At 50.4% G+C, this 15,791-nt stretch overlaps 1 non-coding gene and 2 pseudogenes across 1 annotated transcript; all 3 read left to right on the forward strand.

Moving 5' to 3' along the window:
• The first annotated feature begins 3,379 nt into the window (after positions 1-3,379).
• LOC139531042 (U2 spliceosomal RNA) lies at positions 3,380-3,581 on the forward strand (annotated as a pseudogene).
• Positions 3,582-9,531: 5,950 nt separating this feature from the next.
• On the forward strand, positions 9,532-9,699 carry LOC139531056 (U2 spliceosomal RNA; annotated as a pseudogene).
• A 331-nt stretch (positions 9,700-10,030) lies between these two features.
• On the forward strand, positions 10,031-10,147 carry LOC139531146 (U5 spliceosomal RNA). Its single transcript, XR_011666253.1, has one exon. It is a non-coding gene; the product is annotated as a U5 spliceosomal RNA (small nuclear RNA).
• The last annotated feature ends 5,644 nt before the right edge of the window (positions 10,148-15,791 follow it).

A 15,791-nucleotide genomic window follows, 5' to 3' on the forward strand; every position in this document is an offset into this window, starting at 1 on the left:
TACTTTATCCTATCCTAGGTATTCCTTAAAGAGGTGGGGTTTCAGGTGTCTCCGGAAGGTGGTGATTGACTCCGCTGACCTGGCGTCGTGAGGGAGTTTGTTCCACCATTGGGGTGCCAGAGCAGCGAACAGTTTTGACTGGGCTGAGCGGGAACTGTACTTCCTCAGAGGTAGGGAGGCGAGCAGGCCAGAGGTGGATGAACGCAGTGCCCTTGTTTGGGTGTAGGGCCTGATCAGAGCCTGAAGGTACGGGGGTGCCGTTCCCCTCACAGCTCCGTAGGCAAGCACCATGGTCTTGTAGCAGATGCGAGCTTCAACTGGAAGCCAGTGGAGAGAGCGGAGGAGCGGGGTGACGTGAGAGAACTTGGGAAAGTTGAACACCAGACGGGCTGCGGCGTTCTGGATGAGTTGTAGGGGTTTAATGGCACAGGCAGGGAGCCCAGCCAACAGCGAGTTGCAGTAATCCAGACGGGAGATGACAAGTGCCTGGATTAGGACCTGCGCCGCTTCCTGCGTGAGGCAGGGTCGTACTCTGCGAATGTTGTAGAGCATGAACCTACAGGAACGGGTCACCGCCTTGATGTTAGTTGAGAACGACAGGGTGTTGTCCAGGATCACGCCAAGGTTCTTAGCACTCTGGGAGGAGGACACAATGGAGTTGTCAACCGTGATGGCGAGATCATGGAACGGGCAGTCCTTCCCCGGGAGGAAGAGCAGCTCCGTCTTGCCGAGGTTCAGCTTGAGGTGGTGATCCGTCATCCACACTGATATGTCTGCCAGACATGCAGAGATGCGATTCACCACCTGGTTATCAGAGGGGGGAAAGGAGAAGATTAATTGTGTGTCGTCTGCATAGCAATGATAGGAGAGACCATGTGAGGATATGACAGAGCCAAGTGACTTGGTGTATAGCGAGAATAGGAGAGGGCCTAGAACAGAGCCCTGGGGGACACCAGTGGTGAGAGCACGTGGTGCGGAGACAGATTCTCGCCACGCCACCTGGTAGGAGCGACCTGTCAGGTAGGACGCAATCCAAGCGTGGGCCGCGCCGGAGATGCCCAGCTCGGAGAGGGTGGAGAGGAGGATCTGATGGTTCACAGTATCAAAGGCAGCCGATAGGTCTAGAAGGATGAGAGCAGAGGAGAGAGAGTTAGCTTTAGCAGTGCGGAGCGCCTCCGTGACACAGAGAAGAGCAGTCTCAGTTGAATGACTAGTCTTGAAACCTGACTGATTTGGATCAAGAAGGTCATTCTGAGAGAGATAGCAGGAGAGCTGGCCAAGGACGGCACGTTCAAGAGTTTTGGAGAGAAAAGAAAGAAGGGATACTGGTCTGTAGTTGTTGACATCGGAGGGATCGAGTGTAGGTTTTTTCAGAAGGGGTGCAACTCTCGCTCTCTTGAAGACGGAAGGGACGTAGCCAGCGGTCAAGGATGAGTTGATGAGCGAGGTGAGGTAAGGGAGAAGGTCTCCGGAAATGGTCTGGAGAAGAGAGGAGGGGATAGGGTCAAGCGGGCAGGTTAGGGTTTGGCGATCGCTTTATAAAGTGGATCAAGATTTTGTATGTGGGAGCGGGGTGCCGGGTGAGCATTAACAGCCATCTGGGTGACGTGTTCGGGCCCTCCTCAGGGGTTAGACAGGGATGCCCGCTCTCGGCACTCCTTTTCGTGCTCTATATGGAGCCCCTAGCGGCTGCCATTAGGGCTGACGTAGGGGTGGAGGGTCTGTTGGTCCCTGGGAGCGGCGGTTTGCGTGTTAAGGTGACACAGTACGCAGATGACACCACTTTGCTTTTGTGCAAGGACTCGTGCCTGCTAAAGTCTCTGGACATAATTGGAGACTTTACCCGCGCGTCGGGAGCGGTCCTTAACCTCGCCAAGTCGTCTGTTAAGTATTTCGGCAGATGGCGGGGCAGGACGGACGTGCCCGGAGGGCTATCTCTCTGTAATGGGGCCCTGAGGATCCTTGGGGTCCATTTTGAGACCTTCGGCTCCGCGACACTGAACTGGAACATGAGAGTTGCTGTGGTTCAGAGGAAGCTGGCAATGTGGAAGGCCAGATCATTGTCCTTTTTGGGCAAGGTCCTGGTACTGAAGGTGGATGTACTGCCTTCCCTCCTATACTTGGCATATGTCTATCCATTGCCAGCGAGCATGAGGAGGGGGCTAGTAAGGCTCGTGTTTCAGTTCATGTGGGGGGGCAGGTATGAGTATGTCGCCAGGGCTCGCATGCTCTCATCCATCGGGGAGGGTGGGAGGGGGGTTCCACACTTTCCACTCAAGCTGGACTCGATTTTTGTTTCGTTTTTGTTGAATGAACTCGCTAATCCGGTGATTCATCCCTCCGGATACTTCCTGCGGGTGTTTTTCTCGTACCAGGCGAGGAGCATAATGGTGTGGTCCAACACGGGTCCTCGGGCGGAACAGCTGCCGTGGCACTTCAGCCATGCGGCGAAGTGGCTGCGTGCGCACCCCGAGGTTGAAGTCGCCCGAGTAGGCTTGGATCACAGACACCTGTACGAGGAGGTTAGACGGAGCGTTTGTGCGGCCCCAGTGGTGGGGACCCCTGCTGTGGTCTGGGAGAACATACAGGTGCGGGGTCTAGACAATCGCCTCAAGGATCTAAACTGGTTAAGCCTCCACAAGTGCTTACCGGTGAGATCAATCATGTACCGGCATAGCTTGGCACGATCCCCTCAGTGTCCGAGACCAACTTGCGTTGGGGAGGAGACGATTCGTCACATGTACTGGGACTGTGCCTTCGCTGGAGTAGTGTGGGCCAGGGCACAATGTATACTAAGTAGAGTTAAGGGGGATTTTGTTTTAACATGGGCTAGGGTGGAGAGAGGAATAGGGAGAGCAGGAGGGGTGAGGAGGGAACGGTTTTTGTTGTGGCTGATCGTCAGCCTGTTTAAACAAGGGCTGTGGGATGCCAGGCAAGTGTTGGTTAAGTCGGGGGCAAACTGTGGGGTGGAGGGAATAGTGAGGCGAGTGGAAGGAGATTTGAGAGGAAGGATAAGGAGGGAGGTGAGGAAGTGGGGTCAACATGCCGCCCTAGAGAGGTGGAAAGGGGGGCTAGGGCTGGCCAAGATAGGTGGGCCATAGAAGGCGTTTTTAGTTGGCTGTTGGTGGATTTTGAGGGTTTTTGTGAGGTATAGTGTGGTTCTCGTTTGGCTGGGGTCCCATGCAAAAGAGCGAGGGTCAGGCGCATGTTGGACCATAAATTGTCAGCCGGTGGCAAAATGGTTTTTTGACGAGCGGCCATTCAACTGTAAAATAGACTTTGGTGAATGGGATGAAGTGGGGTGTACAACGGGTTGAGAAAAAGTGGTTTGTTGGGTTGAAAATAGGCCGAGGGGGCATGTTATAAATGAGTGAATGTGATCACTGTTTAGAATGTATGAAAAGAAGAATAAAAACTTTAAATCATCATCTGTTCTTATCAGTTTAATATCTGATACGTCCCCCATCGGGGGACTACATATTAAATGGATTTTTCGAACAGGGAGTCGGAAATGGGGCTTGCTCCGTCCGCTCCACGCATCGACCCGGTATTGCAGTACCACCGGGAACGGTGCAACACATTTCTCCCGTTGTCAAGGAAAGAAAATACACAAAGCTGTGTAAACAGCTGGCAGAAGAAGAAAAGGAAAGAAAAGGAAAGAAAAAAACATCCAAAGTGAAAGTAGGGCGAAGCGCTCTTCGTGTGTTCCCCCGTTTCCCGCCATTTTAGTTAAATTTTACTTAAAAAAAAAAAAAACGTTGGTCAGGATAGTGAGTGAGTGAGTGAGTGAGTCTGTCTGTCTGTCTGTCTGTCTGTCTGTCTGTCTGTCTGTCTGTCTGTCTGTCTGTCTGTCTGTCTGTCTGTCTGTCTGTCTGTCGCCAGGGAAAGGTTGGTTGGGTGGGTGGGTGAGTGAGTGGGTGGGGAGGAGCCACCTTTTGCCAAACCGCCAAAGTCTGCCGAGACCCCGGGTGCCCGGCGGGCGCAGGGGTCCATTTGTGGGTTATCGCTTCTCGGCCTTTTGGCTCAGATCAAGCTCGGTACTGAGGTGCCCCAGAGCCCGCTGAGTCAAAAGCCGAAGACCGGAGGGAGTAAGAGGGCGTAAAAGAGAAAACCAGTTATTTTCCCAGGAAGAACGTGGATTAAGGGTTTTCCCTTGAGGAGATGGCCAACAACAGCAGCGCAGGGTCGGTCCCCCGGACTGGACTGAAGAATACCATACGGTTTGCCTGGAAGAAGGAGGAGGAAGTTCGGATGCCGAGAGATACGTTTGGAAGGACCGTGCTGATGGGGGCCCTGAAACTACGAATCCCAGAGGTGATGTGTCTCCAGGGAAACTCTATTGAGGAGGCATACGACGTGACTCTTCACACAGAAGGTATGTGTGATATAGTGATGGACAGAGCAAGAGCAGCGGCTGGGGAGAGGCCTTTGTCATTTTTTGACATAACGTGCCTGGCAAAAACTAACTTTAGGACGATAAATGTACATATGTACAATCCGCATGTGGCGGACGCAGCGATAAGAGCTTTCCTGGGCCGGTTTTGTGATGTGACGTCGGGAGCAAGATATGTGAAGGACTCTTTGGGGTTCTGGACTGGACGCCGTCAGTTCCAGGTACTCCTTAGGCCAGAGCAGGAAGGGTTTGATGGTTTCCTCCACCCCCCGGCGTTTTTTTCACTGGGTTCAGACAGGGGGATGCTTTTCTACACCCGTCAACCCCCTTTTTGTAAAAAGTGTAGGGAGTATGGGCACGTCACGGCTGCTTGCAGTACGGGGAGGTGCCGCTTTTGCAAAAAAGCGGACCATGAGGCAAAGGACTGTAGAGAGCCGAAGGAGTGCCACGGGTGTGGTAGTAAGCTGCATCTGTTCCGGGACTGCCCAGCCCGTCAGCAGTCATATGCCGAGGCAGCGGCAGGAAGGAAGGAAGGAGGAGTTTCTGTGGGGGAACAACAGGAGAGACAAGACCCTGTTTCTAGGGAGAAAGACCAAGAGAGGAAGGAACAGGAGAGATCATCCTCACCAAAGCCCACTACAAGTGCCATGACCGGGAAGGAGGTGGAATCGGGGCCGTCGGTGAAAGGAGGTGAGGGGTCAGATGTCCAGCAACCGGAGGAGAAGGCAGGTGGCAGTTTGGAGGAGTTCGGCGTAGGGGTTGGGGCCCTGGAAGAGATGGTGGGTAAGCTCCCAGGGGTGGGTTGTGTGGCAGAGGAGGGGGCCGTGGTCTCCGAAGCACAGCTCATGACCGGGCTTGAGGGAATGGAACTGTCAGTCGGGTGGGATAAACCGAAGCAGGAGCAGCAGCCCAAAGTCGGCAAGAAAAAGAGGAATAAGAGGAAGGAGGAGGGGCAGAGTGAGGTGAATGGTGTGGGGGAGAGGGCGGGTAAGCGTCTGATGGGGGAAAAAGTCATTGCCGCTGAAGTGGCTTTTCAGTCCTCGCAGGACTCTTCCTTCCTTTGTTCCCTAGAGGGATTGGGCATGTCGTTTTCTCCTCTATCTCAGGCTTCTGCGGATGGAGGGTGGCAGGACTGTTCAGGGAAACCGGAAACATCCATCCCCAACCCTAAACCGGGGTCGTGGGAAGATGACAAAGGGGACATGGAGGAAGAGGGAAAAGAGGAACCCCTAGTTAGGTGCGAGAAGGAGGCCTCACCTGAGGGAAATCAGTACTCATCGGGCGAGGAGAGTCTTCGTTTAGAAGCCCAGAGGGAGAAAATGGAGAGGGGGAGCACTGGGTGAGCCTCCTGTTTTTGTTATTGTTATTAGTAGGGTTGTTTTGATGTATTCATTATGGATAAAATTACTTTTGTTAGTTTAAATGTAAGGGGATTGAGGGATAGGGTTAAAAGAAGGGCGGTTTTTAGTTATTTAGAGGGTGTGGGTTTTGATTTCTGTTTTTTACAGGAGGTTCACCTAAGGGATGGAGGGGATGTTGTTAGGTTTAAGAGGGAGTGGGAAAAGGGGGAATCAGTTTGGGGTATAGGGGGGGTTCACTCTTCAGGGGTAGGGATTTTATTTGGGAATAGGGAGGTTAAGGTTGAGGATACCTTTGCTGTTATGCAGGGGAGGGTTTTGGGGGTGGATGTCAAAATAAGGGATTGTAGTTTTAGATTAGTGGTGGTGTACGGGCCACAGGGGGCGGCAGAAAGGAGGGAGATGGTGGACTGTCTGACGCCCATGTGTGTCACAAATAGGCAGTTGGTGATAGGGGGAGATTTTAATATAGATTTAGGACTAGGGGGGGATAGCAGTGCAGGTGCCATCACCGGGCTAATGGCTTGCCATGGTCTGGTTGATGGAGGCCTGCACACTACTCCGACACTGGCTGGTCCTACTTGGCGCAACTCCAGGGGGGTTGAGCGGAGGCTTGATTATATTTTTTTATCCAGGTCTTTGGGTCAGTTGTCTGGTCGGCTGTTGCCTGTGTTCTTTTCAGATCACGACGGGGTGCTCCTGCAGGTGAGTTCTCCAGTCTGCCTCTTCGGTAGGGGGTACTGGAAATTAGATCGGGAGGTGCTGGATGAGCAAGCTTTCGTTAATGACTTTATTGGTGTGTTTCGGGGGCTTGAAGGCCTCCGGTCCATGTGCGAGGGGGTGTTAGAGTGGTGGGACTTAGTCAAGGTAAGGATTAGGGTCTTTATTATAGGATATTGTAAGAGGAGAAAAAGGGAGGAAAGGAGGGAGGTGGATCATATCCAACGGTTGCTCGAGCTCGAGTACGAGGCAGGCAACCTTGGCGGGTCGGTCGACTGGGAGAGATCCACTGCTCTGAAGGCGCAACTCAGGGAGCTGCAGGAGCGGAAGGCTCAAGCTTTCCTGGAGCGTGCGCATAGTGGGTTTTTAGAACATAACGAGACTTGTTCCGCTATGTTCTTTAAGTCGGTTAGGGCTAGACAGAGTAAGAAAGTAATGTACGGGGTTAGGGAAGAAAATGGTAGAGTAGCTAGAGAGCCGGAGGAGATGGTCAGAGTCACCACTAACCATTTCCGAGGGTTTTTTAAGGAGAGGGAAGTAGATGTAGAGCAGGGAAGTGTGTTTTTAGAACACTTGTCCCGGCAATTGCCGGAGGACATTAGAGAAGCGATGGAGGCCCAGATCTCCCTCGAAGAGGTTGAGAGCGCTCTCAGGAGGATGGGAAAAGGGAAGGTGCCTGGGATGGATGGGCTGCCGGCCGAGTTTTACCTCAAGTTTTGGGGGATACTAGGACCGGTGGTCCTCGAAGTCTTGAAGGCCATCCTCGAGACGGGTGTCCCGGGGGGATCAATGGCCGTCGGTGTGCTGTCACTTCTTTACAAGAAGGGGGACGCTACAGACCTTGGCAACTGGCGGCCTTTGACCATGCTGTGTGTAGACTACAAGTTGCTTGCAAAGGTCCTAGCGGATCGGTTGCGCACAGCCCTTCCCTACGTCGTTCATGAGGATCAGACGTGTGGGGTAGAGGGCCGCTCTATCAGGTGGAACCTGCAGTTGATCAGGGACTCCATCGCTTGGGTAGAAGATAGAGATTTGCCTTTAATGGTAGCAACGCTAGATCAGGCGAAAGCCTTTGATCGCGTGAATAGATCTTTTCTTTACAGGGTGTTAGGTAAGTTAGGATTTGGGGAAAAGTTTGTAGGATGGATCCGTACATTATATGTCGGAGCGGAGTGCCGGGTTAGCGTAAACGGTCACATGGGTGACGTTTTTGACCTCTCGTCTGGGGTCAGGCAGGGGTGCCCGCTCTCGGCCCTCCTCTTCGTTCTGTACATGGAGCCCCTGGGGGCTGCTATTAGGGCAGACACAGGGGTGGAGGGCTTGTTGATCCCTGGAAGTGGCGGACTGCGCGTTAAGTTGACGCAGTACGCCGATGACACTTCCTTGCTTCTTTGCAAGGACTCGTGCCTGACAAGGTCCCTTGCCATTATTGGGGACTTCACCCGAGCGTCGGGAGCGGTTCTTAACCACGCAAAGTCTAACGTTAAGTTTTTCGGAAGATGGCGTGGTAGAACGGATGTGCCCGGGGGATTATCTCTCTGTAACGGGGCCCTGAAGATTCTCGGGGTTCATTTTGAGACCTCCGGCTCAGCGACGCTGAACTGGAACATGGGCATCGCAGTGGTACAGAGGAAGCTAGCGATGTGGAGGGCTAGGTCGTTGTCCTTCATAGGCAAGGTCCTGGTCCTCAAGGTGGATGTATTGCCGTCTCTTTTGTATTTGGCGTACATTTACCCATTGCCGGCTTGTCTGAGGAGGCCTCTAGTGAGACTTGTGTTTCAGTTCATGTGGGGTGGCAGGTATGAGTGGGTCGCCAGGGCTCGCATGCTCTGTCCCATCGGGGAGGGAGGTAGGGGGATACCACATTTCCCCCTCAAGCTGGATTCAATTTTTGTTTCGTTCTTGTTGATGGAGCTTGCTCATCCGGTAATTCACCCGTCCGGTTACTTCCTGCGGGTGTTCTTCTCATACCAGGCGAGAAGCGTGATGGTGTGGTCTAACACGGGTCCTCGGGCGGAACAGCTGCCGTGGCACTTTGGCCATGCGGCCAAGTGGTTGCGTGCGCACCCCGAGGTTGAAGTCGCCCGAGTAAGTTTAGACCACAGGCACCTGTACGAGGAGGTCAGACGGGCAGGGAGTCCGGCTCCTGTGGTGGGCATCTCGGCGGGGGTCTGGGAGGGAGTGCAGGCGCGGCGTCTGGACAACAGGCTCAAGGACCTGAATTGGTTGAGCCTCCACAAGTGCTTGCCGGTACGTACTATTATGTACCGGCATAGTTTGGCGCGATCCCCCACCTGTCCAAGATCCTCTTGTGGCAGGGAGGAGACTGTGCGCCATGCCTTTTGGGACTGTGCCTTTGCCGGAGTAGTATGGGCTAGGGCACGGGTGTTGTTAGGAATGGTAAGAGGGGATTTTGTGTTGACTTGGGCTAGGTTGGAAAGGGAGAGCGAGGGGCACAGTTAGTTAGGGACAGGTTTCTGCTCTGGCTTCTCATGAGTCTCTTTAAGCGGGGGCTGTGGGAAGCCAGGCAGAACTTGGTCAAGACAGGGAGAGATTGGGGGGTGGAAGGGATAGTAAGGAGGGTGGAAGGAGATTTGAGGGGGAGGATGAAGAGGGAGGAGAGGAAGTGGGGGCAGCATGCTGCCCGGGAGAGGTGGAAGGGGGGTTTAGGACTGTGGTAAAGGGAATAGATTAGGTACGTGGAGATAGGGACTTAGGCATGTAATCCATGGGAGTATTGAGGGGGAGGGAAGGTGCTCCCCTGAGAAATTATTTTGAGTTTTTAATTTCTGTTATAATTTCCAATGCCTTGTGCTGTGAAAATTTGGTATTGATGATTATGATTGATGATGGTTTGTTTATTATGGTTATGTGTTATGAAGATTGTGAGTTTTGAGGGAGAAGGGATTTTTCCCCTGTTTATAATTTGGAGTGTCATTTGTGTTGTAATTCCAAATGCCTAGGATTGAATTTGTTAGTATAGATGAGCTATTGGTATTGATGATGTCAACATTGTTGATGGTGTTGTTTATTATGCTTGTGTTTGTGAATAGAAATAAAATCTTTTAATCATCATCTGTTCTTATCAGTTTAATATCTGATACGTCCCCCATCGGGGGACTACATATTAAATGGATTTTTCGAACAGGGAGTCGGAAATGGGGCTTGCTCCGTCCGCTCCACGCATCGACCCGGTATTGCAGTACCTCCGGGAACGGTGCAACACATTTCTCCCGTTGTCAAGGAAAGAAAATACACAAAGCTGTGTAAACAGCTGGCAGAAGAAGAAAGAAAAAAGAAATCCAAAGTGAAAGTAGGGCGAAGCGCTCTTCGTGGGTTCCCCCGTTTCCCGCCATTTTACTTTAAAAAAAACAACAACAAAAAAAACGTTGGTCAGGATAGTGAGTGAGTGAGTGAGTGAGTTGGTCTGTCTGTCTGTCTGTGACTTTTTACCCACACAAAGTTGGCAGAGTGGGTTGGGTGACCGACCACCCACCCGCGAGGTCCCAGCCTAGTAGTGCACAGAGTGTGTTTCGGGCCCCGACCTCTGACTTCCATACGACTCTGGTTTCTCTTCATTACGCACAAGCCTTTCGCCTTTTACTAAAGACTTCCGTGGAGAGGAACACTTATGAGTTCCAAGTATTTTTGGAAGGGCTTTGCTTCTGGCAGAGCCCGGTATATCTTGTTTCAAGAGAAATTGACAGAGATGATGACGCCCACCGCCGAGACTTTTTGCTCATGCGTTTGACTTCAATCGGACTGACCGGTGTATTTTTCCACTCCAAGTTGTCGCTAAGGGCAATTGAGTTCAAAGAGCTAGTGACTTAAAGACGCATTGGCGACTTAAAAAAACACCCGCATTTCTGTCTGTCTGTCTGTCGCCAGGGAAAGGTTGGTTGGTTGGTTGGTTGGTTGGGGGGGGTGGAGGAGGAGCCACCTTTTGCCAAACCGCCAAAGTCTGCCGAGACCCCCGGGTGCCCGGCGGGCGCAGGGGTCCATTTGTGGGTTATCGCTTCTCGGCCTTTTGGCTAAGACCAAGCGTAGATTTGGGCTTTGGTAACCACTAACTGTTTTCTCTGTTTTTATTTACTAATTTTTTTTTTCTTCTTCTCATTCTTGGTGTTGGTGGTGGTTTGGTGGTGGTGGACTGCAGGTGCATCAGCACCTGTAGGGTGAGTCAAGGTTTAATTTAATCACTTCTTGTATTTTTGTATGTTAGTTTGTCGTTGTGTTTTGTGTTTCTATTTCACTTAAAAAATATTTAAAAAAAAGTGTTTTGTGTTCCTCGGGTTTCCCCATCCCTTATACCCTTAGCTTCCCTTTAGTTGGTTTTTTGTTTGTTTGTAGTGTTTGCTAGCTGGGTTGGCTCATTTGCTGGCTTGGCAGGCATTGTTTGTTTCCTTCTGTTGTTTTGTAGCCCCCATAAACCCATCCCTACTCTTCCAACTGTTTTTTCTATCCCCCGAACTTTCCCTGGTCTTGGTTTTTGTTGCCACTTGTGGGACTCTTGCTGGCTGGCCGGCCTGCTAGCTGGTTAGCATAGCCCGGCCTGCTGGTGAGGCCTGCCAGCCTCATTGCCCCTCAATTTTGGCTTGTTTTTTGTTAGTACTTGTTGTTGTTTTTCCTTTTTGTGTGTCCCCCCCAATCCATATTTGTTCCCTAGTTTTCTACCCCCCACCCCCTTTTAATTTTATTCTTGTTTGTTTCTTGTCAGCTGGGATGTTTTAGTACCTGGCCTGCTAGCTTGGTAGCTTAGCCTCACCGGCTAGTGCGGCCTGCTAGCCTCCTAGCCCTTGTTAATTGTTTTGTTTGGTGTACCTTTTTATTTAAATTTCCCCCCCCCTTGTTTGGTTCTTGTTTGTTTGTTGTTTGTGTAGTGCCTGCCAGCTGGGTTGGCTAGCTGGCGGGCTCTCCTGTTAACTTCTTGCAACTATAGGGGGTGCTGTTCCGCATTAGCATTTTTTGGTCTCCAAATTAAACTGCCTCGTGCTCAATTCTTGATCGTACAATATGCATATTATTGTTATTATTGGATAGAAAACACTTTCTAGTTTCTATAGCCGTTGGAATTTTGTCTCTGAGTGGTACAGAACTACTTCTACATCACTTTTCCTGACAGGGAGTCAGATTTCAGAAATTTTTACCCCTGATCTGGGATCGGTTTTAAGGTGCCAGTAGATGCTATAGAGAAACCGACACTGCCTACGTCTTCCTCTGGGTGTCAGTACGTCATCACGTTTTGAATGGATTCGATTGCGCAATCAGAGCCACTATAAAACACGAAAACGTAGAAGTACCGCTCTCTTCCTGCATGCGTCATGCGCAAAATGGATATCAGACCTGCCTCCTTCCAAATCGTTGTTTAGAGAGTGATATTTCTCCGGTCATGTTTTCAGTCGTTATAGTTGTTAAAAACATCATAATGTAGTTAATTTGAACCGTTTTATAGCAATTTATATCCGTTTAGTGCGATTTTGAGGAATTTCTTTGTCGTGCACTCTGAATCTTTGGACACGTTTCGGGGTCCCGTTCGATCGTTAGTGGATATTTCGAAGGACAGAGGACATCTATCGACCAAAAGAAGATTCGACCCAAGAAAGGATTCTTTGCCCAAGATTCTGATGGAAGAACAGCTCACAGTAAGAACAATTTATGATGATAAATCGTGTTTCTGTCGATAAATGTTAAACGTTTATGTCGCCATCTTGTTTGCTATAGCTTCGCTTGGCGCAACCTGTATTGAAAAGTAAGGATAATTTAAAAAATGTAAATCAGCGATTGCATTAAGAACTAATTTGTCTTTCGATTCCTGTCAACCCTGTATTTTTTAGTCAAGTATATGATTAGCTTTCAATTAAACTAGATCACTCTGAAAGATGACGTGAGACATTTTGAGGCTTGATTTCCTAGTATTTTCATTGTGTAACCACGGTTTTGTATGGCTAAATATGCACATTTTCGAACAAACTGTATATGTATGTTGTAAAATGATGTTACAGGAGTGTCATCGGAAGAATTCTGAGAAGGTTAGTGAAAAAATTAATATATTTTGGCGGTGATTACGTTATAGCGCTCTTTGGCTGGAATCGATGCTCTGGTAACGTTTTCACATGTGGTATGCTAACTTATCGATTTATTGTGTTTTCGCTGTAAAACGCTTAGAAAATCTGAAATATTGTCTGGAATCACAAGATCTGGGTCTTTCCATTGCTATGCTTTGTCTATTCTTATGAAATGTTTTATTAAGAGTAAATTGGTCATACACGTTGCTCTCTATAGTAATTCTAGTCGTCTTGTGATGGTAGGTGCAATTGTAAACTGTGATTTCTACCTGAAATATGCACTTTTTTCTAACAAAACCTATCCTATACCATAAATATGTTATCAGACTGTCATCTGAAGAGGTTTTTTCTTGGTTAGTGGCTATCAATATCTTAGTTTAGCCGAATTGGTGATAGCACCTGAAGTAGTAAGAAACTGATGGAGTTAGAAAAGTGGTGTATTTTGCTAACGTGTTTAGCTAATAGATTTACATATTTTGTCTTCCCTGTAAAACATTTAAAAAATCTGAAATGGTGGCTTTATTCACAAGATCTGTATCTTTCATCTGGTGTCTTGGACTTGTGATTTAATGATATTTAGATGCTACTATCTACTTGTGAAGCTATGCTAGCTATGCTAATCAGTGTGTGGGGGGGTGAGGGGTGATCCCGGACCCGGGGTAGAGGCTCGTTAGAGGTTAACTTAGATTGGTTGACTGGCCTGCTAGCCTCCTCGTCCCTCAGGCTTGGCTGTATTTGTCTTGTTTTTCCTGTCCCGGCCTGCTAGCCTCCTAGCCCTTGTTAATTGTTTGTTAGGTGTACCTTTTAATTTTTCCCCTGCGTCTTTCCCATTGTTGATAAGTTCACCTGGGTGCTGTGTTAGTTTGTTTTGTGTCCCGTGGTGTTGGTAGGCCCTGTTAGCCTAGCATAGCTGGACCTGCCAGCTTCCTCGGGTGTTTACACTCCCCCTCCCCTATTTTTGTTTATTCTTTTCACTGGTGTTGGGTTAAAGGGAGTGGGCCTTCACCATGTCAGCAGCACAGGCTGGCATGCGGAGGCACCACGCCGTGCGCCTCCTTTTAAAGGAGAAGGGAGGGAAAATAATGGAGTTATCCCGATTGGATTTCTCCAGAAAATTCCTCCAAAAGGAACTCTGTTTTGTACCTGAGCAGGTGAACTGCATCCTAACCCTCCCGTATGGGAAGGGCTTCGATGTTAGTTTCGCCTGCGCCAGCTTCCTGAGGGAGTTCTGGGGGAAACTCCAGAACGTCCAGAACACCCAGGGATCCCTGGCAGCTATGTTTAAGGTGATCAAGCTGACGGACAATAGCATTAAAACAGTTATTGTCCGTATGTACAACGAAACGGTACAGCCGGAGGACGTTGCAGTATGGTTGGGCAGGTACTGCAACGTGAAGGGGCCCCTGACCCAGGTGAAGGATCCCGATGGGATCTGGACAGGGGCCTGGAGGGTCACTGTCCAGCAGAGGGAGGACCCCGGGGGCTATGGTGGATTGAAAGCCATCCCATCCACCATAGTCCTCGGAGAGAACAGGGGCCATGTTCACTACCAGGACCAGCCCAAGCTGTGCCGTAAGTGTGGTGAACATGGCCACCTAGCAGACGCCTGCGACAAGGTGGTCTGCATGAAGTGCCGGGAGGTGGGCCACCGCTACGAGGATTGCACGAACGGCAGATCGTGCAACCTCTGTGGCGAGCGGTCCCACCTCATCCGCAGCTGCCCCTCCTCCTGGGCCAATAAGGTCAGGGCCGGCAGGATGGAGGCGGCGGCAGCGGACCGGGCTTCCGAGCGCCAGAGGGAGAAAGCGGCAGTTGCCACGGTGGCAGTAGTGGAGGAGGTGGTAGCGGTGGCAGTAGTAGTGGAGGAGGTGGTAGTGGAGGCAGGAGTGGCGGTAGAGGAGGAGGTGGTGGCGGTAGTGGAGGAAGTGGTGGCAGTAGTGGAGGAGGTGGTAGGAGAGGTGGAGGGCGCGGAAGGCGCAGTGGTGGAAGAAGTGGGAGGGGAGGCAAAAACCCTCCCCACCCCAATCCCCCTGCCCCAGACTGAAGTGACCCCTGAAGGAGAAAGGGCCGAGAAAGACGGCTCTGGAGAGTTGGTGAGTGAGAGCTCCCCAAGTGGGTCTGACAGCATGATGACAGTGTCGGAAACGACACTGTCAAGCGAGGAGGGTAGGGGAGGGGGGGGAGAGGCCCTGGGCGAACACCTTCCCCTACGGAAGAGAAATGCAGAGGAGCTCTCCGACCCCGAACAGGGCGAGGAAAAGAAGGGTAAACTGGAGTGGGAGAGCTCCCAGGGGGAGGATGAGTCCAGGGTCTTCCCTCTCAACTCTCCTAACCAGGAATCGTTTTTAAACCCTGTTTTAACCTCCTCTCCCTACCACCCCCCCTTACCCCGTAGGGAGAGAGAGAAAGAACCCGAAAAATAACCCCTTTTAAACTGGTTTAATGCCTTCTTTCCTTTTAGCACTGTTTTTACTTACCTCTTTCATGGCTTTTAACATCACCACCATAAATGTTAGGAGTGTGAAGACTGAAATAAGAGCACAATCGGTTTTATCCTTTTTAGAAAGTGTTAATTCAGATGTGTTTTTATTACAGGAGTGTGGTCTACCCTTTTTATCCTCTTACAGCAAATGGGAGGAAAAGTGGCAGCCGGGCCCTCCATTTGGAGCGGATCCAATTTTAATAAAAACGATGGTGTTGCCATTTTATTTAAGAACCCACAGGTGGTGGTGAGGGGGAGCACAGTGGTGGTTGGGGGGCGTGCTCTTTTAGCCAACTGTACTTTTATGGGGAGGAATTTTAACGTGCTAAATGTATATGGTTTTAACAACAAACATGACCGTTGCACCCTTTTAGAAGACCTGCAGTCCCACATGCTGGGGAGGGATCCTCTAGTGGTGGGTGGGGATTTTAATTGTGTTTTAAGTAGAGCAGATAGGAGAGGGGCAGGAGAGGATTTTAAGGTAGATAGGTCAAGTGTTTTATTGCAAGGGTTGTGCAGGGATTTTAAACTAACTGACTGTTTTAAAACCCTGCATCCAAGAGAGGAGGGCTTCACCTGGACCAGTGGTGACGGCACCAGAGCCTCTCGCATTGACTATGTTTACCCGGGACTGTCCCCCAACCGATGCTAGAATAACCCCTGCTTTCTTATCAGATCACGTAATGCTGACGTGCACCCTTTCACTAACTTCGGGTGTGACTGTAGGACGAGGGCCCTGGAAACTGAACTGCTCCCTTTTAGAAGATGATAGA

The sequence above is a fragment of the Salvelinus alpinus genome, chromosome 9 (assembly GCF_045679555.1).
Source record: "Salvelinus alpinus chromosome 9, SLU_Salpinus.1, whole genome shotgun sequence".
NCBI classification, from domain to species: domain Eukaryota; kingdom Metazoa; phylum Chordata; class Actinopteri; order Salmoniformes; family Salmonidae; genus Salvelinus; species Salvelinus alpinus.